This window comes from Zootoca vivipara, chromosome 3, assembly GCF_963506605.1.
Source record: "Zootoca vivipara chromosome 3, rZooViv1.1, whole genome shotgun sequence".
Classification (NCBI taxonomy): Eukaryota; Metazoa; Chordata; class Lepidosauria; order Squamata; family Lacertidae; genus Zootoca; species Zootoca vivipara.
This window is the reverse complement of record NC_083278.1, coordinates 116,751,700-116,768,033: the sequence shown is the minus strand read 5'-3', so window position 1 is coordinate 116,768,033 and position 16,334 is coordinate 116,751,700. Positions and strand designations below refer to the sequence as shown.

The 16,334-nt window shown below is 47.7% G+C and overlaps 1 protein-coding gene across 6 annotated transcripts in view; it reads left to right on the top strand.

Moving 5' to 3' along the window:
- Positions 1–282: 282 nt before the first annotated feature.
- Positions 283–16,334, top strand: part of EXTL3 (exostosin like glycosyltransferase 3) — a 148,303-nt gene continuing 132,251 nt past the window's right edge. For 3 of the 6 annotated variants that reach the window (XM_035110853.2, XM_035110849.2, XM_035110852.2), the window contains exon 1: positions 15,935–16,329. The gene's annotated coding sequence lies outside the window, so the exon portion shown is untranslated. Of the gene's footprint in view, positions 447–15,934; positions 16,330–16,334 lie in introns of those variants that run through there. The other 3 variants (XM_060273177.1, XM_035110850.2, XM_060273176.1) reach the window with 2 other exon arrangements.

The window sequence follows — 16,334 nt, the reverse complement described above, 5'->3', positions numbered from 1 at the left end:
AGGAAGCCTGGGCTAGACAGTGGAACGGTCTCCCTTGGAAGGTTGTGGACTCTTCTTCCTTGGAGGTTTTTAAGCAGAGGTTGGATGCTCATCTGTCATGGATGCTTTAGCTGAGATGCTTGCATTGCAGGGGGTTGGACTGGATGACCCTTGGGTGCACCCTTCCATTTCTACTATTTATGGTCTCCCTCACATCTCCACCAGGGGGCGCGCCGGCCCCCCTTTCCTTCCCCGTCTTAAAAGCTCCGCTTCCCACGGCGCGCCGAGCATTGGCCGCCGGCGCCGCTGGGCTGCAGACGCGGGACGGTGGCAGGCAGGCAGCGCGCAGGCAGCGGCGCCCGGGCTTAGCCTGCCTCCTTCCTTCCTTCCTTCCCTCCCTCGGAAGCCCTTTCCTCCCGCTTGCCGGCAGCTGTGCGAGAACTTGCTCGCCTCCCTGCAGCTACGAGGTAAGCGCTGCAGAGATTTCTAGAGGGCGACCCCGGGGTGCGCCGGGTGGGGTGGCTCTGACTTTGCACAGGACAGCCCCTCCTTGCTCTTGCAGAGGAAGGGGTTTGTTTTGGCTTGCATGCATTTCCCTCCGGTGCAGGATCAGCCCCGGTTCCCCTCCCTTCCGCAGCCCGGAACGGTTTCACGTGCCTGGCGTCTGGGGGAAGAAGGAGCCTGGGGGATATAATGGCTTGCAATGCAAGCCAAGGCGTCGAGGATACAGATCCGGGGCCGGGGGCTGCAATGAATGACCAGCTCCCATGCATGCTGGGGCCCTGGGTGCCCGAGCAGCCACAGAATTCCCCATGAAGAGGCCGGGCACCCACATATTTAGGCGCCAGGGCTGCATGGCACCCACTGCCCCCCCCCCGCACCCACGGCCACGGGGCCAAGCTGGCACTCCTGCCAGCTCCTCATGGCCTCCCGGGAGCCTCCTCGTTGCAGGATCCGCTCAGGAAGCAGCCGGGAAGAAGCAGGCAGAGAGTGGACTCCCAGTCTTGGATGGGGAGTTCTGAGCATATGCTCCGTCCATGTGCTCTCCGGAATGGGAGCAGACAGTCAGGTCCAGGCAGTCAGAGGGGATCTAGTGGTCCCGGTTATACATTAGGACATCCCCACCCCACCCCCCAGTGAGTTTTCCTAGGAAATGTACTTGTGGAGTTTTGGAGCACCTTCTCCCTTGTTGTGGCAAGTGGGGGCCCTTCCCCATGTCTGCTGAAAAGGGTCCATGCGCTCGCCCTGTGGCTTCTTGGGAGCCAGCCCCATGCGCTAACCGTGAGTGCACCTCATCCTGAGAGGTACACATGCCTTTCTGCCCTGTGACTGTGTCCCAAAAAGACAGGAATCCTATAACAGAAGCAACGATCATAGCAATGCAGGCTGTTTGTTTTGGGTGGTGAGCAGTGGATCAGAATGGATCCGTAAAGCATGGCGAAAGGGACCGGGCGTTTTGTGGCAGGCATTGTGGACCTGCTTGCTCAGAAATACCCTCCGAGGGTCACTGTGTCAGATTGTTATTCAGTCCGGCCCATGCTTTTAGCTCAGAGCGACAGTCCTCCTCCTCCTTCTTAAATATCTCTGTTTCCCGCCTTGCTCTCTGAAAAAATATATTTCCAAGAGGTGTCTCAAACCAGAGTGTTTTTTTTTTAATGTGCAAAGCATTTTCCTTACTACAAAGTTACAACCCTTCCCCGTTGACATTTTAGGATTGCAGATTCTGAAGATTAACTCTCGGAAACGCGCTACATGATACTCTGGGATAGTGTTTTTAGTTTCCGGGAGAGAAACCCCATGTTTTCTTGTCTTTAAAACATATGCTCTGATTCTGCCTTCCTTCCTGTTTTTTTTTTTTTTTTTTTTGCAATGGGAGATTTGAGGGAAAGTAGGATATGAATGCTCCTGTTAGACTTGGATTTCTTTCTGCTGGGAGGGGTGGGGGAATAATTATGTGGGTCTGTGAGTGTGATATTTTGAAAGGGGAGAATTGTCTGTATGCCATGTTGATCATCAATTTCTTGGTGCTTCTGAAAGGAACTTGAAGTCACCATTTAAATGTGTTCGTGGGAGGGAGGTGTCTTTAGTTTGTTTTTATTATATATTGTGCGAGTTGTCATTTTGTGTTTTTATGTTGTGAATCACCCTGGGTGAGGGGCGATATACCAATTTAATAAAGAATCATCATCCACAGACTTCTCTCATTTTCCTCCTTATAACTGCTCTCAGATTATTCAGATCAGCCTTGCTCAACCTGGAGCTCTCCAGATGTTGTTGGAGCACAACTCCCATTTCCCTTGACTAATGGCTGTCATGGCTGCTGGGAGTTGTAGTGCAGAACACCTGGTGGGCCCCAGGTGCACCCTTACCGCTCTCTGTCACCATCAGGATGGCCTTGGCTTTTGGATTGGACGATGCTGGCGTGGGGAGGAGCCTCCTCCACGTGGTCTTGGGTTTCTGGAGTTAGTATAGTGAGGTGGAAGGAGACCAATGGACAGTGTCTCCTGTTCACCAAGAGGCTGCTGGGGAGGAGGAGGCATAGAGGGACTGCCAAGGAGGCGGCAGATCCAACCTCCAAGGGCCGTGCAGCAGTGGGTGATGCATTTATTGGAGGCCGTATCTGCTACCCCTACGGATCCTGCTGCCCGAAGCGGCCGCCTCACCTTGCCTCATGGGTGGACCGGCCCTGCCTACAGATGTCCAAGTGTATAGGGGTGCTCAAGGATAGCATGGTACAGGGAGCTAGCTCCCAGGTAGATGTGTTTTTAGATGGAATGCCAACATCCCTTATTCCTTCCTTACCCAAGAGTCATGAACCAAACTTCTGAATTAAGTTTTCCTCAACCCACCCCCTCCAATCTTTTTCTTGAGACATATTTGACTAAAACCTGCTTGTTTCGGCAAAGACGTTGCTGTGTGTATATTTTGTTGTATTTTTAATGCTACTCTGCGTTATTATAAAGGTGAAGGGACCCCTGACTGTTGGGTCCAGTCGCGGACGACTCTGGGGTTGCATGCTCATCTTGCTCTGTAGGCCAAGGGAGCCGGCGTTTGTCCGCAGACAACTTCCAGGTCATGTGGCCAGCATGAATAAGCCGCTTCTGGCGAACCAGAGCAGCACACGGAAACGCCGTTTACTTTCCCACCAGAACGGTACCTACTTATCTACTTGCACTTTGACGTGCTTTCGAACTACTAGGCTGGCAGGACTGCGTTATCATAGCATCGTAGAATTGTAAAATTAGAAGGGACCCCGAGGGTCATCTAGTCCAACCCCCTGCAATGCAGGAATCTCAGCTAAAGCATCCATGACAGGTGACCATCTAGCCCCTCCAAGGAAGGAGAATCCACCACTTCCTGAATCCGTTCCACTATCCAACAGCTCTTAGAAAGCTATTCCTGATGTTTAATCATGCTTTATTTGTTTAAATATTGAAAGAAATGGAATGTTTGGTTTGTGTTTGGTGAACTGCTTGGGAGATTGGAAGGGAAACAGAGAAATCCACCAGTCAATTAGTGGCCTGCTGGGTACCTCATCCGCTTACCTGCAAGCTTCGATCAGAAGTGAGGACAACCTGTGGAGGTAGCAGTGGATGCTGCAAACTGAATAATGCAGGCTCAAACCCCAGCAACAAACACACTGTGCCTTGGTTTCCTCATAATGTCAAACCACAGTTTAACCTTGCAAGGGTGAGCTGCAGCAAATCTTGAACTTGCACAATCTTCCTTCCCCCTCTCCTCCAACACTGCAAATTGGAGGTTAACTATGACATCTCAACCCTAAGCTATGGTTGATCTTTAAGTTTACTGAAAACAAAGCCAGCTTTTTAAAAACTCTGTTTTGAAGTTGAGTAATTTCCACTAACAATAGTCAAGGCTACCCAATTTTGACAAGGTTTGGGAGCCACGTCAAACTGTTGGAAAGGAAGCAAAGGCTTCCAAATCTCTCATGATGGCCTCATGGAAAGAAGGGCGAGGCTCAAGTCTATACAGATGCGAGGCTCACTGCAGCTTTTCCTGGCAATGTTGAACTATGGTTTAAGATTATGTGCGAACACTGCCACAGGGAGGCCAGACTATACATGGATCAGGAATATGTGATTGTTAGACTGTGAAACTCATTCCCACAGGACCACTAACCTAGATGGCTTTATGGTTGAGTGTATCACACACCTACAGGCACAGGTTCAGAGATGCTGAACAGTCGGAAAGTTTGGTTTATTGAGATAACTAACAGAGGAGCCCCTCGTGCCCTCCTGGCTGTGGAAAGGCTGAAAAATTATTTTGTAGAAAATCTCTGTCAGAGCCGGGAGAGCACATTGGGATGGGAAAACCAGGCCAAAGTTAATACAAACACACCCTTGCCTCTCATCTGCCCAGGGCTGCCGGAGCCTTGTACAAACGCAAACATTCATGTTCCCGGAATTATTTATTTTTGTCTCGGGATGGGGTTGCTCTCGACCTCGGTAGAATGTGCTTCCTCTCGCCTTGTCTCTGGTCGCCTGCCTACCTGTTCCCCTCGGCACCCCCAATAGTTCATTTTGTTTCCTTTGCCACTCTGGAAACTTCACCCTGTTTTCTGCTCCATTGCTGTTTCGACCCCATTTTATCCATAATACCCAAATGGATGGGGTATAAACAACAACAACAACAACAATAATAATAATTTGTGGGGTTGAAGGATGCTGTTTGATGGTCATTCTATCGATTTCTGGTTCAGTTTCCTGCAAGGCCTGGCTGCAGTGAAGAAAAACACTCCTGTTTTCTCTTGCTGCGAACATAAACCACGCAGAATGATTTCTTGCGCTTCCCTGGAAGTGGACAGCCCTTGGAACGGCTAAACTTAATTCACATGTGGTGCCAGGAGATGTATGAAATGGCCTTACATGGAGCCCAGAGGGATTCAGCCCAGATGGTTTGGTGCCATCTCTACTCTAAAACAGAAGCTCCCCAGAGACTCTGGCAAAGGCATTGTTTATTTATTCAAATTTTGATTTATAGAGCTGCCCATCATTCAATATTCCCCGGGGTGGCTTACCCAAGAGCATGCTATTAAAAGTACAATATATATAAAATTAAAACTAATAATGAGCAATATATACAGCAGCTCCTGCCAAACTCCCCGCTCTTATAGCAACAGAGATAATGCATACCCTTTACAGCTTGGATGAATCTAGGCTGAGCCACTGGCAGCCCCAGGTAAATTGAAAGGGGCCAACCTATGGTCACCTGGAGGAGATATTGATAAAATTTTGCAGATCTGGGGAGAGGAGGAATGCAGCCACTCATTGCTGCAGAAATCTTGAATTTTCCCTTCCCCCGTCATTTGTGGCTAGATAATGGAGAAAGCAAAAAAAAAGGGAAGCATTTCAAGGGCATGTTTGGAGAGGCCTTGGATCTGGACACCCTCCAACATCCTCTTGGAATTGGGGTTGGGAGGGGGGGATAACACTGGTAGCCATAGAGCTGGCCTACAGATTTTTTCACTGATCAGTTATGGCTTTGCTCTGCATCCATGGTTCAAGGCAGCAGTGCTTCTGAATACCAGTTGCTGGAAACCACAGGAGGGGAGAGCACTCTTGGCAGTCCTAGAAACTCAGATATATAAACTAGGCACCAAATGGCTCCTTCAACCAGGGTTATGGTCGCCGAAACTGAACGCCTCGTTGGCATTTTGGGGCCAGGCGGCTCTTTTCAATAACAACTTTTTGGTTCTTGAAATTCATTCTGATTGTGCAGATAAAATACCACGGGTGGAATTCTACAGGGTGTGTTGCTAGTGTGTGAAAGCAGTCCAGATCCAAGGCTCTCCAAGCATGCCTCACCAGATGTTGGAGGTGCCAGGTGCCATTCCTTGCACCTGGGCATCTTCACTTGGTCACAAGTGGCCCAGAGCCAGGTGCAAAATGCGCCTGGCCAATTTCGAACCCTGGCTTGGTCTAGAATCCAGCTTTCAGGTTTCCCATAATAGGCATCTGGTTGGCCATTGTGAGAACAGCTTGCTGGACTAGATGGGCCTCTTTTGGCCTGATCCAGCAGGCTTTCCTTACATTGCTTTGCATGCAGCCTAAGCCTGAAACTGGGGGACCAATGGGTGTTAGTGTGTAGGCAATGCTAAGACAGATTGACCAGTGATTGCAGTGGCAATGAGGAAGTTTAGGGTGCCCATTTGAATTATGGTGCTGGAGGAGACTCTTGAGAGTCCCATGGACTGCAAGAAGATCAAACCTATCCATTCTGAAGGAAATCAGCCCTGAGTGCTCCCTGGAAGGACAGATCGTGAAGCTGAGGCTCCAATACTTTGGCTACCTCATGAGAAGAGAAGAATCCTTGGAAAAGACCCTGATGTTGGGAAAGATTGAGGGCACTAGGAGAAGGGGACGACAGAGGACAAGATGGTTGGACAGTGTTCTCGAAGCTACGAACATGAGTTTGACCAAACTGCGGGAGGCAGTGCAAGACAGGAGTGCCTGGCGTGCTATGGTCCATGGGGTCACGAAGAGTCGGACATGACTAAACGACTAAACAACAACAGGGTGCCCATCTGAGCAATAGCACCAGGCATATGGAATGGCATCTTTCTCCCCTCGCCCTGTGTGTGTGTCTGTGCATGATTTGACTGGAACTTTTGTATTCCATTGCCAGATTATTCAGCCATCAAGGATCCTTGTTGTTGAGCCACAGAGAATTCTCCCTCCTCGCCATGGTTGTGGTTTGGGAAAACGGGAAAGAGAGTGGGATGCAAATGATTCTTTGGCCCTTTGATGTTCAGTCTCTGGGCTGCGCTGCCCTGTAGTTAAAGGATATATTTGTGTGTGTTTATCACACACAGTTTACTGGCGATGAGTGACAGACATGGCTTGCCAGTCACCATAAGGAGAAACAAGTAGCTACTTCTTAGATATCTCTCTCCTTATTTTACTCTGTCCTCAAACAGCACTCGGGTATTCTGCGATCCCAGAGCCTTGATCCTTGTAGTGCTTTTAAAAAATACCTTCCTGGCAATTTCTTTTGATGCAAGGGGGAAATCCGTGCCCTAAACTTCTAATTTTGGAATTGCTTTCACTTTTATATGTGGGTGGGTAGCATGGTGTTTTTGCAGCGAGCTAGCTAATATATCCAGCCCAAAGTTGTTGCTTTAAATGTATTTTATGATGGATCCTGGCTTGTTCTGTTAACTGTGTTGCTTCTTAGGGCTGACTGAAGGGAACCTGTGCCCTCCAGATGAACAGTACCCCACCATCTCTGGCTTTTGAGGCTGCTGGGAATCCAATAACTTCTCGAGGAGTCACTGGTTTTGCACCCGCTTCTATATGGCTAGCCATGGTCTTATGCTGTTGTCCTACTAATTATAGAGTTACAGTAATTTACTCCCTGAGAGGTTTAGCCAAGAGTATTTTTATATGCTGACCGGCCCAATAAGCAAGATCTCTTATTAGTTTTATGGAATTCCCTTTTTTATTGATGTTCCGTCGTGGAGCACACCAAGTAAAATCCAATTTTACGTCTTGGCTCCTTCCCGATGATAAACATTTTCACTTGCATGGGCCTTAAATGATCCCACTGGCATTTCTTTTTACGATGCCGTAAAACAGATTGAGAGTTCTCCATCGCTCCAGATTACGAGAAGGCTGTTTGAGCGTCCTCTCTCGTAAGAAAAACCAAATGTAAAAATTTGGAAACAAAGGAAAAAGACGGATCAAAGAAAGATGGACTTGGATCTGAACTTCACGAGCTGTCCAATGAAAGATACATACTTCATAATTTCGTACAATAGAAGCAACTTCAGTTTGAATGGTGATGATATTGATGTATGTATTAATATGGGGATAATGAAAGCTCTATGGTAGAGAACCATTCCTCCGCCTGGTGCTAGCACTCCTAGATGTTTTTTTTTTACTGTGCCCTGCTGGATCAAGCCAGCAGCCCATCTAGTCCACCATCCTGTTCTCACGGTGGAGGTGAACTATAGCCATCATAGCTAGTAGCCATTGGCAGCCTTATCCTCCACAAATTTGTCCAATCCTCTTTTGGAGACACCCGTGTTGGTGGCCATTGCTGCATCTTGTGGGAGTGAGTTCCGCAGTTTAACATTGCATGAATAAGTCCTTTCCTATCCACCCTAGCCAACACAACCAGTGATGTCAAGAGTCGTAGTCCCACAACATTTTTTTCTGCTGCTGCGGAGGGGAGGAGCTGAACCAATGGATTCAAATTACAAGAAAATACGGTAGATTCCAACTAAACGTCAGGAAGAACTTTCTGACAGTAAGAGCTGTTGAACAGTGGAACGGACTCCTTCAAGAGGTGGTGGCCTCTCCTTCCTTGGAGGTTTTTAAGCAGAGGTTGGATCTGTCAGGGATGCTTTAGCTGAGATTCCTACATTGCAAGGAGTTGCAATGCTTTGCAGGGCCACTGGTTGCCCCACCCTGGACAAACGGCTTGACTGACTATAAGGCAGGTTTAGATGTCAGCGGAGAATTCTGTACTCCGAGAGGTTGTGGCTTATTTGAAATCGGTGGGATTCAAGAAGGTTGACTGCACACGGGGTTGCAGCTTCTTCCAGGGCAGTTGAGAAATTTCTCTGTGTGCCCAAAGAGGGGGAAATCCTGAAAACATTTTGGTGGGCATGTTTCCTTCCCCTTCTCTGACACTTGTGATTAATGGGGCTGCAGGAGAAGATGGAAGCAGAGCCCAGAAGGAGAGAATAATGGTGCCAGGAAAAGTAGCAGCAGCAGCAACAACAACAACCAGAACAGCATTAGAGATTTTGCCCTGCTGGAGAAATATTTCAGCTCTGTTTCACTGCTACCTTAATTGTGTCACCTGCCAAATTTTGGAAAAGGCAGGGGGAAGCAGCGAATGATGCAGGTGTTCTCGCATCATCACCCTCCTTGAACTGGTGAACAAGCTGCTTTCCCCCTCCTCCCTCCCAATCACCTTTCCTTTTGTCACATGTATTTTATAGATTGCAAACCTTAGGGCAAGGACTGTCTTATTTTTGGACCTTGCAAACCAGTCTGGGAACCTTGTTTGGCAGAAAGGCAGGGCAAGGATGCTTTATTTTTTGACAAAATAACAGGCAGAACGCACTAACTAGCTGGCTTGGCTGCAAAGGATTTATTGGGCCTTTGTTGTTGTTTAGTCGTTTAGTCGTGTCCGACTCTTCGTGACCCCATGGACCATAGCACGCCAGGCACTCCTGTCTTGCACTGCCTCCCGCAGTTTGGTCAAACTCATGTTCGTAGCTTCGAGAACACTGTCCAACCATCTTGTCCTCTGACGTCCCCTTCTCCTAGTGCCCTCAATCTTTCCCAACATCAGGGTCTTTTCCAAGGATTCTTCTCTTCTCATGAGGTGGCCAAAGTATTGGAGCCTCAGCTTCACGATCTGTCCTTCCAGGGAGCACTCAGGGCTGATTTCCTTAAGAATGGATAGGTTTGATCTTCTTGCAGTCCATGGGACTCTCAAGAGTCTCCTCCAGCACCATAATTCAAAAGCATCAATTCTTCGGCGATCAGCCTTCTTGATGGTCCAGCTCTCACTTCCATACATCACTACTGGGAAAACCATAGCTTTAACTATACGGACCTTTGTCGGCAAGGTGATGTCTCTGCTTTTTAAGATGCTGTCTAGGTTTGTCATTGCTTTTCTCCCAAGAAGCAGGCGTCTTTTAATTTCGTGACTGCTGTCACCATCTGCAGTGATCAAGGAGCCCAAGAAGGTAAAATCTCTCACTGCCTCCATTTCTTCCCCTTCTATTTGCCAGGAGGTGATGGGACCAGTGGCCATGATCTTGGTTTTTTTGATGTTGAGCTTCAGACCATATTTTGCGCTCTCCTCTTTCACCCTCATTAAAAGGTTCTTTAATTCCTCCTCGCTTTCTGCCATCAAGGTTGTGTCATCTGCATATCTGAGGTTGTTGATATTTCTTCCGGCAATCTTAATTCCGGTTTGGGATTATTGGGCCTTATAGAGCCTCAATTGCCTTGGAGAGTCAGCTGTGTTGCTTCAGGCTAGAAATGCAGCCCATTTCTTTTCCCCTATGGCAGCCAACCAGGTACCCTCCATGGCCATGCTGGCTGAGGCTGCTGGGAATTGTAGTCCAAAATGCCTGGAGCGCACCAACTTGGCAAAGGCTGCCCTAGGGCCTAGTCTGCCTGATGACCCCGAGTGTTGGATGCCAGGAGAGTACCCAGGAGACTGGGTGGTTTGAGGCCAGCTTCATCACTGCATCAATAGGAGTATAGTGTCTAGATCAAGGGAAGTAATAGTACCACTGTATTCTGCTCTGGTCAGACCTCACCTGGAGTACTGTGTCCAGTTCTGGGCACCACAGTTCAAGAAGGATACTGACAAGCTGGAACGTGTCCAGAAGAGGGCAACCAAAACGGTCAAAGGCCTGGAAACGATGCCTTATGAGGAACGGCTTAGGGAGCTGGGTATGTTTAACCTGGAGAAGAGAAGGTTAAGGGGTGATATGATAGCCATGTTCAAATATATTAAAGGATGCCATATAGAGGAGGGTGAAAGATTGTTTTCTGCTGCTCCAGAGAAGCGGACACGGAGCAATGGATTCAAACTACAAGAAAGAAGCTTCCACCTAAACATTAGGAAGAACTTCCTGACAGTAAGAGCTGTTCGACAGTGGAATTTGCGTCCAAGAAGTGTGGTGGAATCTCCTTTTTTGGAGGTCTTTAAGCAGAGGCTTGACAGGCATATGTCAAGAATGCTTTGATGGTGTTTCCTGCTTGGCAGGGGGTTGGACTGGATGGCCCTTGTGGTCTCTTCCAACTCTATGATTCTATGATTCTATCACCTCCTAGTTTCTTTCATCTGTGCTGAACCTCCCACAGATCTACTTAATTTGTACCATTCATTGTCCTGTTCATGTGCTTGAATTTATGTCCCGGGCACCCAAGGGTTTATATAAGCCCAGCCTTTCATGCTCCAATGGTACGGATTGCGCACAGCAAATAAATGTCTGCATGGAGCTCCATAATTCTCGATGCACCTCCACTGCAGGAACTCAGGCTCTGCATTTTGGAGGTGCAACGCCAGAGTTGAAATAAACGTTGCTTGCCGATCAAGGATTCTCTTGCTGTGATTCCTGCATTGCAGGAGGTTCGATTAGCTGCCCTTTTGGGCCCCTCCCAACCCTGAAATTCTATGATTCTGTGAATCCATTGTGGTATTTTTAAGCTCTGCCTGGTTTGAGTACCACTAGCTGACGAATGTGTTGATATTTATAACTTTGCCATCTGCTGAGAAGTGGGACCTGGAGGGTGGGAAGCGACTTTGGTTTCCCTGGTAGACATTCCGTTTAAATTAATAGCGTGGGAGACAGCAGCCCCCGGGGGACTTTGGGGAGAGGAAGAAACAAATGAGTGGCAGTTGGTGCCTTGCAAAATAAAAATAATAAACGGAGGAGCAGGTTTGGAGAGAGAGGATTCACAGAAGTGTAGCTTACCCCAACCACATCTAAAAGCAAAAACCAACTTTAATATAAGATGCAAACTCAGCATTTGTCCAAAAAGCCAGCCTGTACAGCCCTGAAAAAACCCCAGTGCTAGTAATGTGGTAGATTTGAGGTATGATGACACCTGAGCCAATTTGGTGTTGTGGTTGGAGTGCCAGACCACAGGACCTGGGAAACGGGGGTTCAAAGCCCAGCTCAGCTATAAAGCTTGCCGCCTCTCGGCCTAGCCTATATTGCAGGGGTGCTGTGAAGATTATGCCAGCTGCAGTAACTGGGACCACTATTGCCTTTGGTCTGATCCAGGTAGGGCTCCTCTTGCGTAACTTCCAAGCGGATGAAAAAACATCTGCCTTGAAAGCACGCAGGTGGCACTATCCATTCTTGTCTAAGAAGAAAGATAGACTAAATATTTGCGCAATAATACATAGAATATTTTTGCAGCTGTTGCCCTTTCCTCAAAGGTTGTACATGGCATTGTTGGTTGTGTTAAGAATGGCAGAAAGGTGTGTGTGGGGGGAAACCATGGGCAAAGGTGTTTATATTTTGAAGAGGAAAAGATGTGTGGGCGTCTTCAGCCGTTTCAATGACATTTTGCCTAAGTTGCACATAATGCAGTAATTGTCTCTCAGGGAAAAGGCACTTTGATGTACACTTTCCAATTGCTCTCTGTAGGTGTGCACCTATAATGCTGCTTTTGTCTCTCTCTCCGCAGCGGCTGGTTCCCCAGTTCTTGATCCTGAATAGCGTGCCACCTAACAAAGAGAGGATTGAATGTGGCTTTGGGTATTTTAAACAAGTGCGGTGGGGAGGGGGGGGAGAGAGAAAGGAGGGCGGTCGAGTGAATTTTGCTGCTTCTTCCCACGCTTGTTTTAGAAAGCCCAAAGCTAAGGCCTTGGATCTCTCCCCACAGAGGAGTGCGTGAGTGCGTTTGTGCACAAGAGCAAACTTTAAATGCAGAGAGACCACACAAACACACAAACACTTCCAGCTCCCTTGAACTTCTTATTATAATGGTCAAATTCACAACTAGGGCAGATCCACTCCATACAGCCATAGCACATTTAGTAACAATAGTAATAATAATAATAATACTTATTGTTTTTATTTATACCCCACCCTCCCTGGCCAGAACCGCGCTCAGAGCGGCTAACATCAAATGTATAACACACTAACATAAAATCAGGCCATCAATTAAAACACATCCTAAAATCAGATCAAGATCAGAATAAAATCCAAGCAGATGGCAACCCGCAGATTAGGGTTGGGAACCTTAAATGTTCACCAGGCCCAACTGTTTGTGCTGAACTTATATGGGCCTGTGAGAGAGTACACATGTGCTTCCCCCATAGATTACTGGGAACTGTAGTCCCCCCCTCACTGAGCTACAATTCCCAGCATCCACAACAAACTACAGTTCCCAGGATTCTTTGGGGGAAGCCATGTGCACCCAGTGTGTGTTGCAGCTCTGCCCTTAGTTTCTTACTGATTAATTAATTTAGAAGGGTGTATATCTTGCTCTTCAGCACTATTACTCTCAAAAGAGCCTTGTGGGAATATTCTTGCCGCATGGCCAATCTGATAGGCATCTCTGGTTGCGCCTAGTCCGGTATATATTTGTTACTATGTATTTTGTGTTTCTAAACGGTAAACCACCACTGTGATCCTCAGATGAAGGGCAGTAACAAAATTTAATAAACAAATAAACAAATGATATTTAACAACTCACCTTTAGCTGTCAGCAACCAGGAATCCCAGGCAATGGTTTATGGAAAAAGCCAAGTGGGAGAGATTAACTCTTCTGCAGCCCAGGTAATGCAGACCAAGCCTGCCTCCTTCGCCAAGATCCCATCATGCAGCTAAAGAGTGGATTTCCTACACACTGACTTGGCATTTAGCAGTGGTGCCACAAGGTCTGACGACAAGTTGGCAAGGCTCTACAGATTTCCAGAAAAGGGAAAGTTTTCAATTAGCAATGATTGCGCCTCGGATTATTATTTTTTACAGCCTTAGCCCTCTTTCCCCTCCCTGGCCTGCCCCATCGACCCAGCCATAGCTTCCCCCTGCCCTTTACTGTTAGAAGAAAGGATTCTCCCATAAGTATACCTTGAAAGGATGTGGTAAATTCTGTTCTGTAGCCACCCTGATTTTGTGAGTACCATGTGGCGTTTTTAGGGCATTAAAGGAAATGAGCCCTTGGCTTGCTGACTGTTTTTGCTCATGCACACCCGCGGCGCTTTCAGTGGAGAGAGAGTCCCACTCTTGTTCCTGAGCTGAGGCTCCTATAAGCCCATTTTTAATAGCTGCTTAATAATACGCTTGCCAGATTCAGCACAGCGCAGAAGTTTGACCTGTTTGTGTTCTTGAGGCTCTTTTCCTCTGGGCCGATCTAAATGTGGCAACAGCTATGGAGACAGTACCAATGTACTTTGAGCGCCAAGGTTTTCCATTTTCCAAGGTTCTTGACAGACATATGTCAAGAATGCTTTGATGGTGTTTCCTGCTTGGCAGGGGGTTGGACTGGATGGCCCTTGTGGTCTCTTCCAACTCTATGATTCTATGGGTGGCAGGATTAAAGAAAAAAAGAGGGAACAGCTGATGTAAGATGCTTCCTTCTCTTCCCTACCTGAGGTTAGACCAGTGTTTCTCAACCAGTGTGCCTCCAGATGTTTTGGGACTACAACTCCCATCATTCCTGACCACTGGTCTTGCTAGCTAGGGATGATGGGAGTTGTAGTCCCAAAACATCTGGAGGCACACTGGTTGAGAAACACTGGGTTAGACTATGGTGTCTGAGGCTTCTTAGTTTAGAACAGTGATGGCCAAACGTGGCCCTCCAGCTGTTTTGGGACTACAACTCCCATCATCCCTAGCTAACAGGACCAGTGTTCAGGGACAGTGGGAATTGTATTCCCCAAAACAGCTGGAGGGCCAAGTTTGGCCATCACTGGTTTAGAAGAAGTGTAAGGGATAGAGAAAGATGGGCAAGGTTTATAAAATTATGCATGGTCTGGAGAAAAACTGTGTAGCATATTTTCACCCACATAATACTAGAAATCTGGCTTCCACAAGTTGTGGTAGGGACTGCCAGCTAGGATACTGAGGGCTGCTAGCAGGGTCAGATTTATGTAAAAGTTAAACAAGCTATAGCTTAGTGCCCCACTCTCTTGGGGGCCCCCCAAAAAAATTAAAAGGAAAAAAAGGATGTACATTTCCAAAATATAAGATAAAACACAAATAAAACCTACATACAGCAGCAGTGTTTTGTGTTGTGTCGGCTCCTGTGATGTAAGTCATGGGCCCCGCCTGCTAGCCTGCTCCCTAAAATATCACTGGTTTGCTCCTTTCTATATACAGGGTGCCTACATTCTGCATGGGCTGGTTATTTTGTTATATGCAAATGGCTTGAGATACCTATTGGGTCCATAAATTACCATATACAGTAGCATATATTCAACACAAAAAACAGTGCCAATTTGTTGTTGACGCAGGACAGCTGGACATATAAAGGGCCCCATTACCTTCAGTAGTTGGTTCAAAATTGGGAAAGGAGTACGACAAGTTGTATATTGTCTCCCTGCTTATTTAACTTATATGCAGAATTCATCATGCGAAAGGCTGGACTAGATGAATCCCAAGCCGGAATTAAGATTGCCGGAAGAAATACCAACAACCTCAGATATGCAGATGACACAACCTTGATGGCAGAAAGTGAGGAGGAATTAAAGAACCTTTTAATGAGGGTGAAAGAGGAGAGCGCAAAATATGATCTGAAGCTCAACATCAAAAAAACCAAGATCATTGCCACTGGTCCCATCACCTCCTGGCAAATGGAAGGGGAAAAAATGGAGGCAGTGAGAGATTTTACTTTCTTGGGCTCCTTGATCACTGCAGATGGTGACAGCAGTCACGAAATTAAAAGACGCCTGCTTCTTGGGAGAAAAGCAATGACAAACCTAGACAGCATCCTAAAAGCAGAGACATTACCTTGCCGACAAAGGTCCGTATAGTTAAAGCTATGGTTTTCCCAGTAGTGATGTATGGAAGTGAGAGCTGGACCATAAAGAAGGCTGATCGTCGAAGAATTGATGCTTTTGAATTATGGTGCTGGAGGAGACTCTTGAGAGTCCCATGGACTGCAAGAAGATCAAACCTATCCATTCTTAAGGAAATCAGCCCTGAGTGCTCCCTGGAAGGACAAATCGTGAAGCTGAGGCTCCAATACTTTGGCCACCTCATGAGAAGAGAAGACTCCCTGGAAAAGACCCTGATGTTGGGAAAGATGGAGGGCGAGGTGGTTGGACAGTGTTCTCGAAGCTACGAACATGAGTTTGACCAAACTGCAGGAGGCAGTGCAAGACAGGAGTGCCTGGCATGTTATGGTCCATGGGGTCACGAAGAGTCGGACACGACTAAACAACAACGTGTTGAGGTGTTTTTTGTTTTACAGTCCAAAAGGTGTATTCCTTTCAATTAAACAATAGATAAAATTAAATGACAGGATTTGCTCCTATGACTTGACCCGTTTTTGGGCGGGAAATGCCGTCTTGTCGACTGCGCATGCGTCACACTTGTGGCGTGTAGGGAGGGAGAGTTGACGGAGAGGAGGGAGGTTCGTTAGTTTCCGTCGCCTTCCGAATCTCCTCCCTGCTGCCCCGCCCCCTCCCCCCCACCGCTTTCTCGGCAATCTCCGTCCGCCTCAGTCCCTTCCAGCCCCGCCCCTCGTTCCTTTCCGCCCGCCCCCTTTCGGAAACGGCCGAAGACGCGCTGAAGGAACCGGCGGCGGGCGAGGGGATGTGAGAGGTGAGGCGGGCTGTCGCGCGCGGATAGGGTCGCTCTCTCCGTGGGACGAACCATCTGCGCCTGGCTCGGAGGTAGG